The following is a 16823-nucleotide window of genomic DNA, read 5'->3' as shown; positions in this document are numbered from 1 at the left end:
GCCAGGTTTGCATAAGCCACGAGGAACCCTCAGTCACCCAGCACCACATCAATAAGTCAGTGTGTGCTGCCTAGTGTTACAAATATCATTTATAGTAAAAGATTAGATGGGAAACTTTGCAGCAACTTTGATGCATTTTGTTTTAGAACTTGTTTTTCTCTGAGGATTGTGGTCAAGAAAAGGCTAAGATTTTCCCTAAAGTATTTAAGAAGAACCAAACAGAAAACCACAAAAGCTGTAGCACTTAGGGCGCCTGGGTGGCTCAGTTGGTTAAGCGACGGCCTTCGGCTCAGGTCATGATCCTGGAGTCCCGGGATCGAGTCCCACATCGGGCTCCCTGCTCGGCGGGGAGTCCGCTTCTCCCTCTGACCCTCTTCCCTCTCGTGCTCTCTATCTCTTGTTTTCTCTGTCTCTCAAATAAAATAAATAAAATCTTTAAAAAAAAAAAACTGTAGCACGTCATTCCTAGTAAGATTATAACAAAGGAACCAAAGGCAATCAAGAAACTACTTTACATAGAACAGAATTCAATCACATTTAGAAAAGAAAAAATTACCCAAATAGATAGCCAATCAATGGCTTCTATGTAGCTATTGCTACCTCTAGGGAAACAAACATCTAGGTTCTGTATGTAAATAAACTTATTCTATAGTTTTAACAAATGTAATGTTCCTTAGGCATTCACACATTCCATGTTTTTAACCAAAGTAAAAAGTTAATTTTTCTCTCCTGAATGTAGATAATTGAGATTTGTGCCATTTCGTATAGAGATCTCAAAATACATAAAATATGTGTTCCCATGTTTGCATCTTAAATGGATATAACTAATGTTAACACTATATCCTTAAGGCTACAACACATGATTGAAATAAGTGGTTAGGAGAAAATGCAGAAAAAAATGTCTGATGGCTGTGCAGGATCAATACAGCAGGCAACTACCCTACTCACCGCAGGGAGGTTAATGAGAACAAAGGAAAGCACAGGAGGACAAGATGGAAGGATGCAGGGGACGAACTTAATACTAGCAGCGAGACAAGAAGATACTTCGACAGAGAGGAGGAGATGTCCACTCTTCTCTCCAGGCTGGAAAATCATGGGAGGAACCTGGACAAGGAGCAGTTTTTCTGACCTGTGAATTTGAGCAAAGGATGCTTCAGGCTTCCCCCCTCCCCTTGGGCGCTCTTCCACTCTCTCTGGTGCCCCGTGTGGTCACTGCTAGGGGTGGCTCAGCCGTTGCAGGGAGACTTCGCCTCAGGTGGTCCAGCACTACTGTGAATGGGCACTTAATTCTTACTAAACCGGCAGTCAAAAATTAGCAAGTCCTGTTAGCCCTATACCTAAAGCCACATTCCCCAATCAACTTTGTTGGTAATAACATCCATTAGTTTCTCTGCTAGAATGTATTTTCCAACTGGTTCCTAATTTGAATTGGTAAGAGAGGGATTTGTTTACTGGACTCCTTCAAGATGTACCAGAAGTATAATTTCACCCCATCAGCCAAAGGGACAACTGTATGCCACTGGAATCTAGTTCCCCTATAATATGGATGGTAATGGGACCTCTGTGTGGTCCCTCAGCAATACACCACCAAAAAGGGTACGATTCCAAAAAGATGTTTTGATGCCAAAGTGCTACTCTTATTAATATTACTGTTTAATTTTATAAATAGGATTATAAAGAATAAATAGGTCACAGATGAAAAATATACTGTTTACCAATCCTTCAACTCTCACCATTTTTATTTTTCTCATGTTTGCCATGACCCTCCCACTAACTTTTCTCTCATGTTGCCTGTTCCTTGCCTATCTATAAACAGAAATGCCCTGGGGATGAAGCATTATATAAATATAAGACGGAACAGATGGTGTGCTCAATAACCCTTCCCCCCTCCCCAGAAAACCCAGGACTGAAGGTGCTTTTAGCATATTGTATGTTTCTATAAGGCCAAAATTATGTCGTACCTTTTTATAATATGAGTACTGTTCAGGAATCTGATCTGTACTGTAGCTAAAGCCATAAAATAGTATAAGTTTCTGAGGCAAGATCCATGAAAACCACTGAGCTTCTGTGTAATCTGCTTGTAATTGACCATATAACCTACCAGCTTTATCATGTCCTGTCACCAAGATTCTCCTGCTTATTTTATTTGCAACCCTTCATTGATAGAAATAATCAATGAGTATGTTCACAGGAGCCTGTGAACGAAGACTCAAGTCAGAACATAAATATGTTCCGCCATGATATGGAATGGTTACAAACTATGGGTGTCTTAGGGATAAAAAATTCCTGTACATTTCCATTATTAATTAGTTTATAAATTATTTATAAAAATTTACATCTGTTGACCCCTTAACTGATGTGTCCCAATTTCTTTTTCTTTCTTTCTTTGTTTTTTTTTTTTTAAGGAATGTCCACACATAGGTACCTATTTACTGGGTAACAACACATGTAATTCCAAAGGTGTACTGATTAGTGCTAAAGCATTTTAAAATCCTTTATTGTTTGGAAGGATTATTTGATTGTCTAATTATTAACGTTAGATTGTATTAGGTTAAATTTGTCCTTCAAAGTATCTAAGGTAACCACTACAAATGTAACTTTCAAACTAATAAAGGGGAAAACACAGGAGTGGCAGAGAAGAAAAATGAAATGAAAAACTTCAAAATGGGGGCACCTGGGTGGCTCAGTCGGTTAAGCGTCTGCCTTCCACTCAGATCACGATCCTGGGATCAAGGGGTCCAGGGATTGAGCCCCGCGTCAGGCTCCCTACTGAGGTGCCTGCTTCTCCCTCTCCCTCTGCCACTCCCCCTGCTTGTGCTCCCTCTCTCTGTCTTTCTCTCTTTCACTCTCAAATAAATAAATCAAATCTTAAAAAAAAAAAAACTTCAAAATGTATCTCTGTACTTAAGAGCAGACAGGGTCTAGGAACTTTTTATATTTGCAAATATTCCATAGAATGCTTAACTTCTCCACCTTGTGACCTTCAAACCCCATTCCCTTACCAAACCAAAAGTTCTGTCTCTCTCTCCCTCGAGATCTCTCCCCTTCTACCCCCTCCCTCTCTCCCTTCCTTTCTCTCCCACTTCCCTCCTTTTTCTTTCTTGCATTATACATACACATATGTACTATATCTATATACTTGATTTTATTTTTTATTTTTTTAAAGATTTTATTTATTTATTTGACAGAGAGATAGAGAGAGCCAGAGAGCACAAGTGGAAGGAATGGCAGAGGGAGAGGGAGAAGCAGGCTCCCCACTGAGCAGGGAGCCCGATGCGGGGCTCAATCCCAGGACCCTGGGATCATGACCTGACCCGAAGGGAGATGCTTAACCATCTGAGCCACCCAGGCGCCCCTACTTGATTTTATTTTTAGATCAATGTTATGCCTACATTTTAAGCACATAGAAAAACAGAAACAATTTACCCATCCCTATGATTGAATCTATATATTAACAAACAAATTTGACTAATTAAGAACAAAAAGCCAGATTGAATATAATTGAAATTCGAATTATCTGGTTGTTGGTGGGGTTGGGGCTTTTTAATCCTATTTTCAATGATAAGAAAATTCAATTAAATTTATGTAACTTAAATCCTTCTGTTAGATCAGCAGCACATACTAATTATTTTATTGATAATGATAATTTAGGGGAGAAAGAGGAAGGAGAAAAAACCCAGATCATTGAGATATGCAGAGAAAATATCTAGGGTTCAGAATCAGTTTGCAGGAAGAGGGAGAGGAGAGCCTTCTGAGCCAGTTTCTTCAGAGATTTCTCAACACCACCTCTTTCCCTCTTTCCAGCTCTGATTTAGATGGCCTTGATTTGACAAATGAAGCACCATAGGTTAGAATTAGATTCAGTGTCTCATTATTAGGGCATCTAGCAAAGACAAGACAGTCTACACTAGTGATAACGCCGTCAACTGTAGCCGAGATCTGCCCATAGCCTTTATCTGTGCAGCTCAGCTTGATAAGAAGACAGGAGTCTTTGAAATTGGATTAAACACGAGAAAAATACAACTCTTTGGAAAGGCATTCCATTCTATTCTAAAGAATAAGATTTTCAATTTTTAATTTATAGAGCTCTTCCAACTTATGAATATCCACCAACAAATTTTAAATCCATTGATTTAAAGCAAACGAACTAGAAAAACTTTAGAATGAGACTTTCCATTACAGTTTGATTAATTTGCTAGTCTAAAATAGAAGACTACAATAATTTACATTAAATATTTCCCAGAAACCCATAAAATTTTACATTGATTTGAAAATTCTCCTCGGTCACCATTTTGTTTCAAGATGGCATACTGAACTACAAATTTAACTTATTGTGTGTATTGTATGCTCTTTGGCAGCCTCATACTAGGCAACTTTTTTCAGACAAGCATAAAATACCAAGTGGCTAAGCTTAAACAAAACTTTACAGCTACCAATTAAAGGTTCCTTAGTGTAATGTTTTGGAAATGTTCCAAAATTCTCAGTTTCTTTTAAAAAAAAAAGTTTCTGCCAAAGTCATTGTTGCTGCAATCTACCCAGTCCCAAATGGTAAATATAGCCCTAACTGTTAAGGAAACAAACAAAAATAAAACAAATTTTAGATGAACTATACCAAAGTGCTGGAGTTCATTTTTTCCCTCTTGACTTTCTTCTGCAGCAAAGACATAAAATGAACATTGAAATTTATGAAAACAGCCACAGTGTTTATCTTTTTTTATTACAGTGATTAAGGCACTTACAATACATTCTGAGGTTCAATATGGTCTTTCCAAAAGAAAGCTTTCAGAGAAAATCTGATGTTGTTAATATGAAATAAAAATCCTTTGACTAGGAAAGTCTTGAAACCACCTATCCCACTAAATGCCTTATGCCTCTTTCCTGCTTAGTGAAAACCATCAATTGTTAGTGGAATAAAATTATAAAACTCAATAATTTTAGCACTAGGTTTTTCTGTAGGCTCTTAACCTTCAAGGAGAGCACACGATGACTGCAGCTAAAAGAACAGTTTGGCTTTATTTAACAAAATGCTTGGTCATTACTTTCTCCTTTGAGGCACACAGGTGCAAAATTAAACTAAACCCACTATTTGAGGTTATGAAGAGTGGATGTGATGGGGCACATGCTTGAATGACTTTTTTTCTACCAGAAAGTATTCCAACTATAACATGATATGATGTGAGCACAGGCCAGAACCTCCACAGAAGGCAGAAATTAGGCTCCATCCATTTTATGTCCTCAGCATGATGTCTTATATACATGTTCAATAAATGTAGACTGTGAAAGCAGAGAGGGAATGAAAAAATAGACAAAAGAATATGTGTCACTTTTGTCTGGTATAGCAACTTTCTGTTCTTTAAGAATGTTTTCATGTAAAAAAAATCATGTTTTTAAAAATTTCACAACACATTTTCCTAGTGAAATTAAACCTAACACTAGTGGGGGTGAAGGGAAGAGAGAAAGCAATCTTTGGAAGTCACTCCTGTGCCCCTCACGTGCTGAGATTTAGGAAGGACCCAGAAGGTCAGTGAGGCTGTTCAGCCTCCATGCCCAGTATGAGAAAGTGCCCAGAGTCCCGATGTCCTGGCTTTCCCAAACCCATGTGTCTTTAAAGCAGTGTAAGTGGTTAGAGACTTACCCTTTGAAGTTTTAATCAAAACCCTTTAGACACTTGGCCCAGGATGGCCAGACCCCTCACCTCTCCCACTGCTTAGGCCATGCTCCCCTCCAAACCACCACCACCCCAAGACTTCCTTGGTCCCAGTCTCTTCATGCCCCTTACTTAGATCTTACCTACTCCTCTCTCCAAGTCAACACAGAGCTGCCTTTCAATCCATATGCTCTGTTCCAGGAAGGCTGTTGTATAAGCATGACCTTCATGAACTCTTCCCCAACCCTGGCCGCTGGAAGTGACTCATTCACAACCATATCACTTAATCAGATTACCCCTTGCTATAGAGGCATGTAACAATTTGTGAGGCCTCAAGGTTGAGAGCTATATTGTAACTCTGTTGTATATCTCATGATACTTCCCAGTGTGCTGTTCCCATAGTACCTGGTTAGTATTGCAACCTAAATGAGAACAGATTCTTTTTTTTTCTCTAGAATTACCTTATGTAGCTTCTTTAATCATGGCATGTTAATCCAGAGCAAAGCCCTTTGTGAATCAATATTCTATAGTAGTAGAATAAAAGGCATCCGTTATCATATGAAAGTTGGCTAAGGAATTTCCCCACTCAGCAATTTCACCACTCTCATGGATATGCAAAGAGGTCACTCTTGCTGTGCAAAGCACCATGAATGGGCGATCTAGTGCACCTAACCAGCATCACATAACAGCTATGTGGTCATGGAAGTAATAATAATGATGATGGTGGTGGTGGTGGTGGTGGCGGCAGACTATTTGTACGTGTAGGAGAGTCTTGTTATGTTCTCTACCTAGAAGAAATCCTCATCTCCCTCATTTAGTAATGTTGGGGAGCCTGAGAGCTCAGTCTTTGATTCTATTCTTTTCCCTGTATTCACTCCCTTGGTGATCTCACCCAATCTCATGGCTTTTTATGTTTTATCTAGAAACTGATGACTGCCAGGTTTATGTCTCTTAGCCCAAGTTTGGCCATGAATTCCACTCAACTTCCTATTCAACATTTCCACTTGGATACGTAATACACATCCCAAATTTAGCATGTCCCAAACTATGCTCCTGATATTCACCACCTGATCTTTCACCACCAACAACCCTCACAAAAAATAAAATAATAAAAAATTAAAAAGTTGGCTCATTCACAATCTTTCCAATCTCAGTTAATGACAGCTCCATCTTTCCAGGTAATTCAGTCCAAAATCCTTGGGGCCATTCTTTTTTTCGGTCCTGCCTTCAAAATATATAAGGAATCTGACCACTTCTCATCACCTCAACTGTTAGCATAGTGGGGCAAGTCTAGATTATTCATAGAGCCTCATGACTCGTCTCCCTGCTTCCACTGTCAGCTCCTTACTGTCTAATCCTGACACCACAGTCAGGGTGATACATGAAGAATAGAAGTTAGATCATGTTACTTTTCCAATGGCCTTCGTTTTCACTTAAAGCAGACATCAAAGTCTTTAGAGTGGCCACCCAGACTCTATGGGATCTAACTTTCCCTTTCCTTTCTGGCTTAATCTCCTACTACTCTTAGCCACATTCACTCCACCCTGCCACATATATTTCCTTGCTGTTTCTTGAACATGCTGGGAATGGAAATGCTCCTGATTGGTGGATTTCTCTGTCTGAAGTTCTCTAAGTTCAAATGTTAACTTCTTAATGAAGACTTCCCTGACAACCCTATTTAAAAAGGTAAATGCTCAACCCCATGGCCCTCTTTATCCCTCTTGTACTGCTTTATTTTTCTCCATAACTGTTAGCACCTTGTAATAAACAATATTATATATGTGTCTATTTTATTGTCTAGAATGTAAGCTCACAAGGATAGTAATTTGACCATTTTATTCTAGTGCCTACAACAGAACCAGGCATCTAGTAGATACTCAAAACATATTTGTTGCATGGATTAATGAATGAGTGTGAAAAAGAATCTTTGCTGATTGTTCTAGAAAAGAACAACATTGAGGAGTTATTCATTATAATAACCTTAATGAATATAAAATCTAGCAAGGCATATTTGGTTTTAGTCCTGGTTCCATCTCATACTAATATCTTGACCTTGTCTAAGTCATTGAACTTCTCTGACCCTCAGTGTCCTCATCTGTAAAATGAGCCTAATAGTCCTTTCTCACTCTTTATCAAAAAGCAATTTTGAGGGTGAAATAAGATAGTGTATATTAAAACAGTATAAATTTGTAAGTTGTAGTTTTGACAATGTTAAACAAATCATTTTAACGATGAAATTTCAAGGACAAGTTGACTCAATTCCTTCATTTCTTCTTTATTAAACTTACTGTCTGACTTACTTAGCATTTCATCACATACTGTTCTATGAATTGTCATTTATATTTATTCATTCAACTTTTCATATGTTGAAATGAAATGAAATATGAAATTTTTCTGACTGCTTACAATAGTAAGATTCTTAAGGGCAGAAATTTTGGGATGTGTATTTTTGTATTTCTCGTTTACAAATAGGTTTTCAGTACATATTGGATGGCTAAATTTTTTGTGAAATAAACTTATTAAATAGATTTCTAAACAGGGTAAGCTGTGGGGGAAGTGTGTCAGAAACCCTGGCTTACAGAAATCAGGTCCAACTGACTTAGACTTGAGGTACACAGCAATATATCATTATTAAACTATATAATACTATATAATTATAATTAGATTATTCCAATTATACAAATTATAATATAACTAGAATATCAATAACTGATTGTAATCTTACGTATCATCTCATTCTTCATCCTACCTTGAGGCAGGACTGTGTTCAAATGATCTTAAGACTGGTAAGAATAGGGGCGCCTGGGTGGCTCAGTCGGTTAAGTATCTGCCTTCGGCTCCGGTCATGATCCCAGGGTCCTGGGATCCTTGCTCTCATCAGGCTCCTTGCTCAGCAGGGAGCCTGCTTCTCCCTCTCCCTCTGCCTGCCACTCCCCCTGCTTGTGCTCTCTCTCTCTCTCACTATCTGTTTCAAATAAATAAATAAAATCTTTAATAAAAAAAGACTGGTAAGAATATAATAAAAGATCCTAACACTTCCATAACCCTTAGTAGACCAACACATACGGTTACAGCAAGTTAATTACATATACTAGACTTATTTGTATAATTATCTCACTCTAATTCATCCCACAATTTTCAGGAGGAAACACAGAATTTTGGTCTTCACAATTCTTGTCTCTACCAGTGTTCAGAAACAATAGCTTTGCAAACTAAACTCATTCATAAAACCATAGAAAAAAATTACATGCTCTAAAATTTAGCCCTGCTTTTAAAAAGACATTTGTTGCTGGATAGTTTATAAGAGAAAGTTGGAAAGAACATAAATGCTATTAATAGGGGCCTGCTTCAATAAATGATGGTAGCTACCCAAAGGTGACTCTGTAGAGCAACTGAGAAGTACAAGGCAGATTTGCACACTGTGACTTGAAAACAAATCCATGATGTATGAAGTGGGAAAGAAATGCAAACAAATATACATAGAACTACTCCGTTTTGTAGCAAGAAATATTTGCATATATCTGCAGAAACCACTGCATCTCCATAGGAATGAGTTGGAAAGGATAAGCCAAAAATGTAAGAGAGGGTAAAATTTTCCCAGGAGGATGCGATTAAATGTGGGTGCAAGCAGACGGAGGGGGACTTTAGCCACTTTATACCATAACATTAAAAAGATTGGATACGTGGTTCTTACGTTATTGTAATCCCACTATTTTTCAAGTAAAATTTAAAATTTTTGTTTCCACAGAAATGCTTCAGAAGCATGTAAGGGAAGCAGCTGCCTCCGTGAGACCAAACCACCTAAACAGGGAGTGGTTTGCGGGGTGGGGGGAAATCTTTCAGGTGCTGTGGCCAGGGGACAGGAAACCACACCATCTTTTTAGTGATAACAACGCAAATCTCAGAAATGAAGCCTGGAAGTTTCCAAAATCTAAACACGGTCGGAAAATAATATTCCACAACCTCCCTCAGTGAATCAATGCCATAATTAGAAAGTGACTGGATACCTAACCCCCTTCCTACCCAGGCCCTACTCCCTCTACAGTGAATATTGAATAAATCCTTAGTAGGCCCTAGACTTGCCCCACACAACCCACCACTTTCTCTTCTTTCTTCCCTGCCCCTTTCTTTTTTCATCCCTCCCTTCTTTTCCTTCCTTCCTTCTCTCCTCTACTCTCCTCTTCATTTGCCCTGTTGATCACTCTACTTCTGTCTTACTAAACACCGCACTAATAACTTGCCCCTCGTTCGCACGTTTTTTTCTAGCCACTTCTAAGTGGAACAACTTCTTAGCTCCCGTGTCAATAACGGAGCTGATGAGCCCTGCTGAGGTAGGGCTTAGGTGTCCCGGAGGAGAGCTGTCCTTGCTGGAGCCTAGAGATGTTCCTCTTCCACAACTACTAACAAGTTACAGCTTATGAAGTTCGTAAACATCATTCATTCTCCTCCTTCCTTTCAAGGAAGGAAAAACACAGGACTATCTCAGTTATCAGGCAACATCAGGAAAGGCAGAACAGATGTCAAATCCGTGGGTTCTGCCGGTGGTGAATATTGATTTTTGAGTTTAAAGACTTATATAAACGTCCCCTTTCATATAAAATATCCTAAACCGTATTATGCCCGAGGCTAGTAGAATACCTACAAGACTATTTAAAAGGCCAAATGCATCCAAAGCTGTCGAGAAAGGCTCACGAGGATGAAAAGCGCACCACCCCCACCCCAGCCCCTCCACACACCTCCGGCCCCCTGCTGCAGCGCGGTGCACACCCCGTACAGACACACACACACACACACACACACACACACACACACATTCACACACTCATACAAGCAGATTCGTGCGCACACACGCACATACACTGGCGAACCTTCCAGACCACCTGCTCCCACAGCAGGTGTCTTCAGCACTCGGATTGCTGGGAGCCAAGCTGGGAGCCAAGCTGCGAGCTGTGGCGAAACGTTCCCAGAATGCCCCTCTGCCCGTGGGCTCAGCTGGGGCAGACAGGTGGCCTCTCCGTGTAACCATTATCACCCCTCCACCCCTCTGTGAGGGGGCGAATGAATTAAGCCTTTCCATGCTACCTTAAAAAGATTGCTGGCTCTTTTTTCAAAAATACTTTACTTCCTTGGAACTAAATATACACAGTATTGTTCAGTCTCTTTATTTAATCGTTTATTTATTTTCAAACAAAAGTTCTCATATATTTATTACTGAACCAATCTATTTGTGCAGAAGTATGAGGAAAAAATTATTTTCCCAATAAAATATGCCCAACAGTTTTGATAGTGGCAGTTTTTCAGCTTGATAGGGTAAAATGCTAGTGACATTGATATAGCATCATGTGAGCCACATCCCATGCGTGATTCCTTACGGACACAGCTTGGTTATTCTCCAGTTTCTCTTCTTAGAGTTGTACCTGATTTATCATGAGTTTTCGAGTGAATTCATTGGGGAATGAAAATGACTCTGTTTTTGTTTCTTGGCCAGAAATCACTTGATCCTGAAAGTCTTATAGGAAACAGGACAAGGAAAGTGTCAACTGCACACACCGCAGTGGTGGAGAAAGGGAGAAAAGCAGTCCATTATTATTTATGACATCCACCTGCATGCAAGTCTCTGTGTCAAACCAAACTGAATTGGACACGACCATGCCATCAAGGAGTTAATGTTCCTGTAACAAAGACAAGAAACACTCTTTGGTCAATAAGTTACCTGGGTAGCTAGTAGGTATAGATTGTTTAGGACAGAATGATGACTGTGATCTGAATCTGGGATATACGTGGAATTTGCCTTCTTCAACAAATTTATTTTATAAGCTTGAAATATGTAAGTAGTAGGGCAAAGAAACACACACACACACACACACACACACACACACAAACCATGTTATCTTAACAGGTGGCAGCAGAATTCTTCTTAGAAAGGGAACTGTCTCTGTTTGGGAAATGTTTTCATAAATTCCTTGGATGAATGCCAGAGCTAAAGGTTGGCAGCTGCCAAGACAACAAACAGGAATGTGGCTGGCATTAGAAAGAGACAGGACACGGACAGAGGACGACCAAGTCACATGGTGGCAGGCCAGGTATCAATAACAGTGAGAGTAATGGTGAGAGTAAAAGCAGCTACCACTTCATGTTAGGCATTGTTCTAAGTGGGGTGTTTTGTTTTGTTTTGTTTTGTTGTTTTTAAAGATTTTTATTTATTTATTTGACAGAGAGAGACAGTGAGAGAGGGAACACAAGCAGGGGGAGTGGGAGAGGGAGAAGCAGGCCCCCCACTGAGCAGGGAGCCTGATGTGGGACTCGATCCCAGGACCCTGGGATCATGACCTGAGCCAAAGGCAGACGCCTAACAACTGAGCCACCCAGGCACCGCTCTAAGTGGTTTTTTATGGTTTATCTCATTTAACCCTCACAACAACTGTGTGCTTTAGGTATTATTATTCACCATCATTTTAACAAAAGCTCCCTTTTCAGAAATGGCCAAGGCGTTTTGAAAATCAGAAATACCTGATTTTGTAAGCTCATGTGTCTGTGTTATAAATCCCTCTACCTGAAACTCCAGTCAAGTTTTCTACACAGACAAAAATATCCTTGGTGAGTAATTTTTTAGTGTATATGGAAATGAAAGAAAATCGCTGGGTGACATGTCAGGGTCAAAGTGGCACAGAACATGAACAGGTTCATGGGAAAGTGAGGCAACCTTTTAACAAGTAATTTGGCGGAAGCAGGAGACTGGAGCCATAGGTGACCATGACCATATGCTTCTTGGGAATTCATGGACACAGATGAAAAGGCATTGGATTTTCCGCAATAAGTGGGAAGGCGTTTGACTCTTATGGCGGCAAAGTAACCCCTGGTAACAGCAAGTAGAGTCAACATAATTAATGGAGTCCCTAACAATTGTCTACTCCACCTCCTAAAACATTTTTTCCCGCACGCCAAGCTAAAAAGATTTTTTTCTGTATGCTAAGCTCTGCGCTAAGTACTCGAGATACATTATTTTATTTAATCCTCACTGAAACACTCTTAAATTCTCAGTCAGCCCAATAACAAAGAGCTAGCAAGTAATAGTCAAATTTGAACCCAGGGCTTTCAGACTCCTGACATAATCCATTTAAAATCACCAATTCCAAAAGCAGTATTCTCTTTTACCACCTTCACTTAAAGGATGGCATTGCAGGCTAATGGTATATGAAGGTTCCCTTCCATTATAAGTTTACCTGCTTTGTATTAGAGAAACACATAACAATGTTCCATTGGAGATAAAGTGTGTCCATATAAGGAATTACATTTAGAAGCAGATTCTCTTGTTCTCCTCCATTGAATAAGGCTATGGAAACCTCCACAAACCTATGGAGAGAAAAATTATGGGAGAGAGAAGATAAAAGAGCAAGAAAGATTGAAATATATAGAAAAGGGGAAATAAAAGAAGGAACACAGAGGTCAGTGTGAAAGACAACAAAATTAATACAGGCAAGTACATACACGAAATGGCAGGCACCACTCAGGGACAGGAGACTTGTAGACTAGACTCATACCTCTGCCCAGACCATGCCTCCCTCCGTCATTAAATGCTTTCTTTCCATATTGCATTTTCATGTGTTTCTGTTGATATGCTACATCAATCCAATGCAGAGTAGTCTATTTTTACGGTAACTTCTGGAGTAAATCTATCCTTAACTGTGCAACATTGGTGTTAGAAAGTTTATGTAGCAAGTTCCTCTTAGATGCAGATAGTTTGTGAAGATACTATAAATACCATAGCTTATTATTTGGAAATGTAACAATACTTGAAGTTGAGTAACTTCTAGCATATTGTAGACTTAGCAAAAACTTCAAGCTATTTTTCAAATAGTTTGTGTTTAGCAAAACGCATTTTCCAACCAGGACAATTCCCTTATGTCAATGACTATTGTCAGAACATTTCATCTTTATGTTTTTTATTCATTTATTACTCACCAACTTTATTTAAAGGATAGTTTGATATCTAGGAATTTATTTTAGTTTATTCTTACAGGTCTCTTTAAAATCTCTTTTGTCCTGGTAATGGGAAGCTGCCCTGCACTAATCCCCTGTAGATTAGAATTTGCAACCCTAAACTGAAGAAATTTCTGAATATTATAAAATGAACCATGCCACTCTTCACTAAAATAACAGTTCTTTGAATATATAGTTAAATGAAATGTTTGCAATACAACTAAAAGAAAGAACTGTAAGTGGGCAGTCAGCTGACTAGAAGTCTACTCTATTCTTAGTTTCCTACCTCAACCATATAGTGATGCTCTTTGCTAAACCAGCATAACAACCCCTTTCACTCCATCGCCTAACATAGAAGACATTGTTAAGTGGATATCTGTGTGGCCCTTTGAGCTGTTCAGATAAAGAACAGCCCATAAAAGCTTAAACAATGTTTGATAATGAGGGAGGGAAGCAGATCCTCCCCAACACTGCTGGTAGAAGTAGACAGAGGATCATACCATCTAGAAGACAATGTCATTGAATAGCAGAAGCTTTGCAATATTGATTCATAATTCCACTTCTGTGAATTGATCCTAAAAAACAACAGAGAATTGTCAAATGTATGATCTATGGAATACTATGCATTATGCCATTAAAAATGACTTTGTAGACTATATAATAGTTGAAGAAATTGGCATGGAAAACTGTTCATGATATGTTAAGTCTTAAAAAAATTATCAAGTAAAAAATTATCAATAAAAATTATCTACATGATAATCTTGCATGATCTTATTTGAGTGCGTATAAATATAGATACTGAGATATCTATATTTCTGATAGATGATCAGTGTATAAGGGTAGATGTAGATATATTTGTAAATATAAATGTAGATACAGAAATACATATAACTCCAGGAAGTATGTATGCATATCTGGATATCTATACAGATATCTCTTTATATATCTACATAAAATATTAATAAAGATGGGATTTGAGGTGATTTAACATTTGTGTTTATTGTTGTCTGTATTTTTCCTGAATAAACATGGATTTTCTGCAATAAATATGTAAGTTTTCTTCAATGAATATGTATTACTTTATAAATGGAAAAATATTTAAGTGGATGAAACAAGGAGAAAAGAGCATCTCTAGACCAATAAGAGACTATGCCATATTCACTCTATGAGCAAAATATTATTATGCAAATCTCCATGTGATTATACTTTTTAAGCCCCAATTCTACCCATGCTGTCTCATGCCCTGTGAGCTTTGTCGCAGGGAGAGCCATACCTTCTGTGGGAACGTGGCCAGGCTATGTGGGAACAAAGTCATAGCCACCACCTGGTCCCCAGGCCAGGGACACCTGCATGGGCAGCTTTTGATTTCCTAGGATCTCTGGATGGTTATGTGACTTTTCATAAAAATTCTAGGACACTGAGCCACCTATCATCTGAAACATGATAAAAAAGCATTTAATGGTTGTTTTAATGCATTCTAAATTCATCTGGGAAACATCTGCTGATTTTTGAAGTGAAGATGAACCTAATTCCACACTGTACTTTTATATGGCAAGCAAAATGGGAGCCAATCCATCAACCCAGGTCCTGATGGCTGGGTAGTAGGGGGAATAGGAAAATGTGTTTTGGCATTCAATTCTTTCTTGTTTTATCCACCTAGGACTGCCTCCCCAGTTTAATAACAAAGAAGGAAATGTGGTCACCTCCACCAGGGAATATCACTTTAGAGTCAAATAATGATATCTTCTGCAGAATGCTGGCTCTTAAGAAGAATGCTTTAAAGAAATAAATATAAAAATGTTCTCTTTAAACTATGGAAGATTAGGATTCAACTTGATACATGACAGAAGGCCTAGATGTTGTTCATGAAAAATATAGGAAGGAACAATTACTGAATCCATTTTTTGCATTATTTAAGTTACAGTATCCCTAGTGAACAGCACATAGAGTGTAAATGTATATATACTAAAGGGTTCAGTGCAATGGTCTCACAGAAAAAAATTCTTGTTTATTCCTTAATTTTCTTGAGTTTGGTTTGTGGGCTTTCCCCCCCTTTTTTATGAGGCCCTCCCTAATTTATTCATAATGCATGTAGCCACAAGGTAGCTTTTCCTTCAGCATTCAGGAGAAAGGAGTCTCCCTCAAGGCTGAATCCTCTGGCTAATATTCTGGCAGTTTCTGGTATTTGCAGTCTATCCTCTGATTCACAAAATGTCTCACTATGATTGTAGCCACAATCACAACATTCAGAGCAAGGACCATGAACAAAAACAGATGCAGAAGGTTGATTCTGAGTTTCTCCTGCATTCCCTTCACTTCAATCCCTTTTCAGATGAATGGGTTCTATGATTAATCTTCCATTTGTATGAAGAAATGTTTCTTTTCCTTCTAGACACAGCCTGGGTTACAGTGAGACTGATGGTCACTAATATCACAGATCAAAACCTTACACTGGAGATACAGGGAGCACAGGTCTCTCAAGACTTTAAAGACATTAAACTAGAATCTTCAATAGTGTTGAGATAAGGGATACACCTTATAAGTCTCATCTTTATTGTATCTACTCTTGAACAGGTGATAGGTTGGAGATGCAAAGTCAAACATGGGAGATGTGCTACAGGTATTAAAAAACACCACTAAATTTGGATCTGAGGTGGGTAGACTGACTTGAGCAAAAAGAGTTTGGTTCAAATGCACATAATATGGTGACCCCCAGGATAGGTTTTTCAAATAAACTGGATTTTGAAAACTAAGATCGTGTCTTGTTTTCTTTCTTTTTTTAAAAGTTACCTTTTTGGTAACAGTAATCAAAGAATAACTACTCTGAATTTCTCTTAAAATGGCAGAAGAGGGGCGCCTGGGTGGCTCAGTTGGTTAAGCAACTGCCTTCGGCTCAGGTCATGATCCTGGAGTCCCAGAATGGAGTCCCACATCGGGCTCCCTGCTCAGCAGGGAGTCTGCTTCTCCTTCTGACCCTCCTCCCTCTCATGCTCTCTCTCTCTCTCTCTCTCTCTCTAATAAATAAATAAATAAAGCTTAAATAAATAAATAAATAAATAAAATGGCAGAAGAAAGACTCATAAATTAAAGACTCCTTGAAAAAAAATACTGAGCCAATAAACCATACTCTTGAAATATTCCTAGGTTTTAAGTCACGCAACTTTTTTCTACTCAAACTAATAAGATACAATATATC

The sequence above is a fragment of the Eumetopias jubatus genome, unplaced genomic scaffold (assembly GCF_037043125.1).
Source record: "Eumetopias jubatus isolate StellerSeaLion01/CBP00866 unplaced genomic scaffold, mEumJub1_p1.0 scaffold_3, whole genome shotgun sequence".
Lineage (NCBI taxonomy): Eukaryota > Metazoa > Chordata > Mammalia > Carnivora > Otariidae > Eumetopias > Eumetopias jubatus.
The sequence above is the reverse complement of the archived record's forward strand: the minus strand, read 5'-3'. Positions refer to the sequence as shown.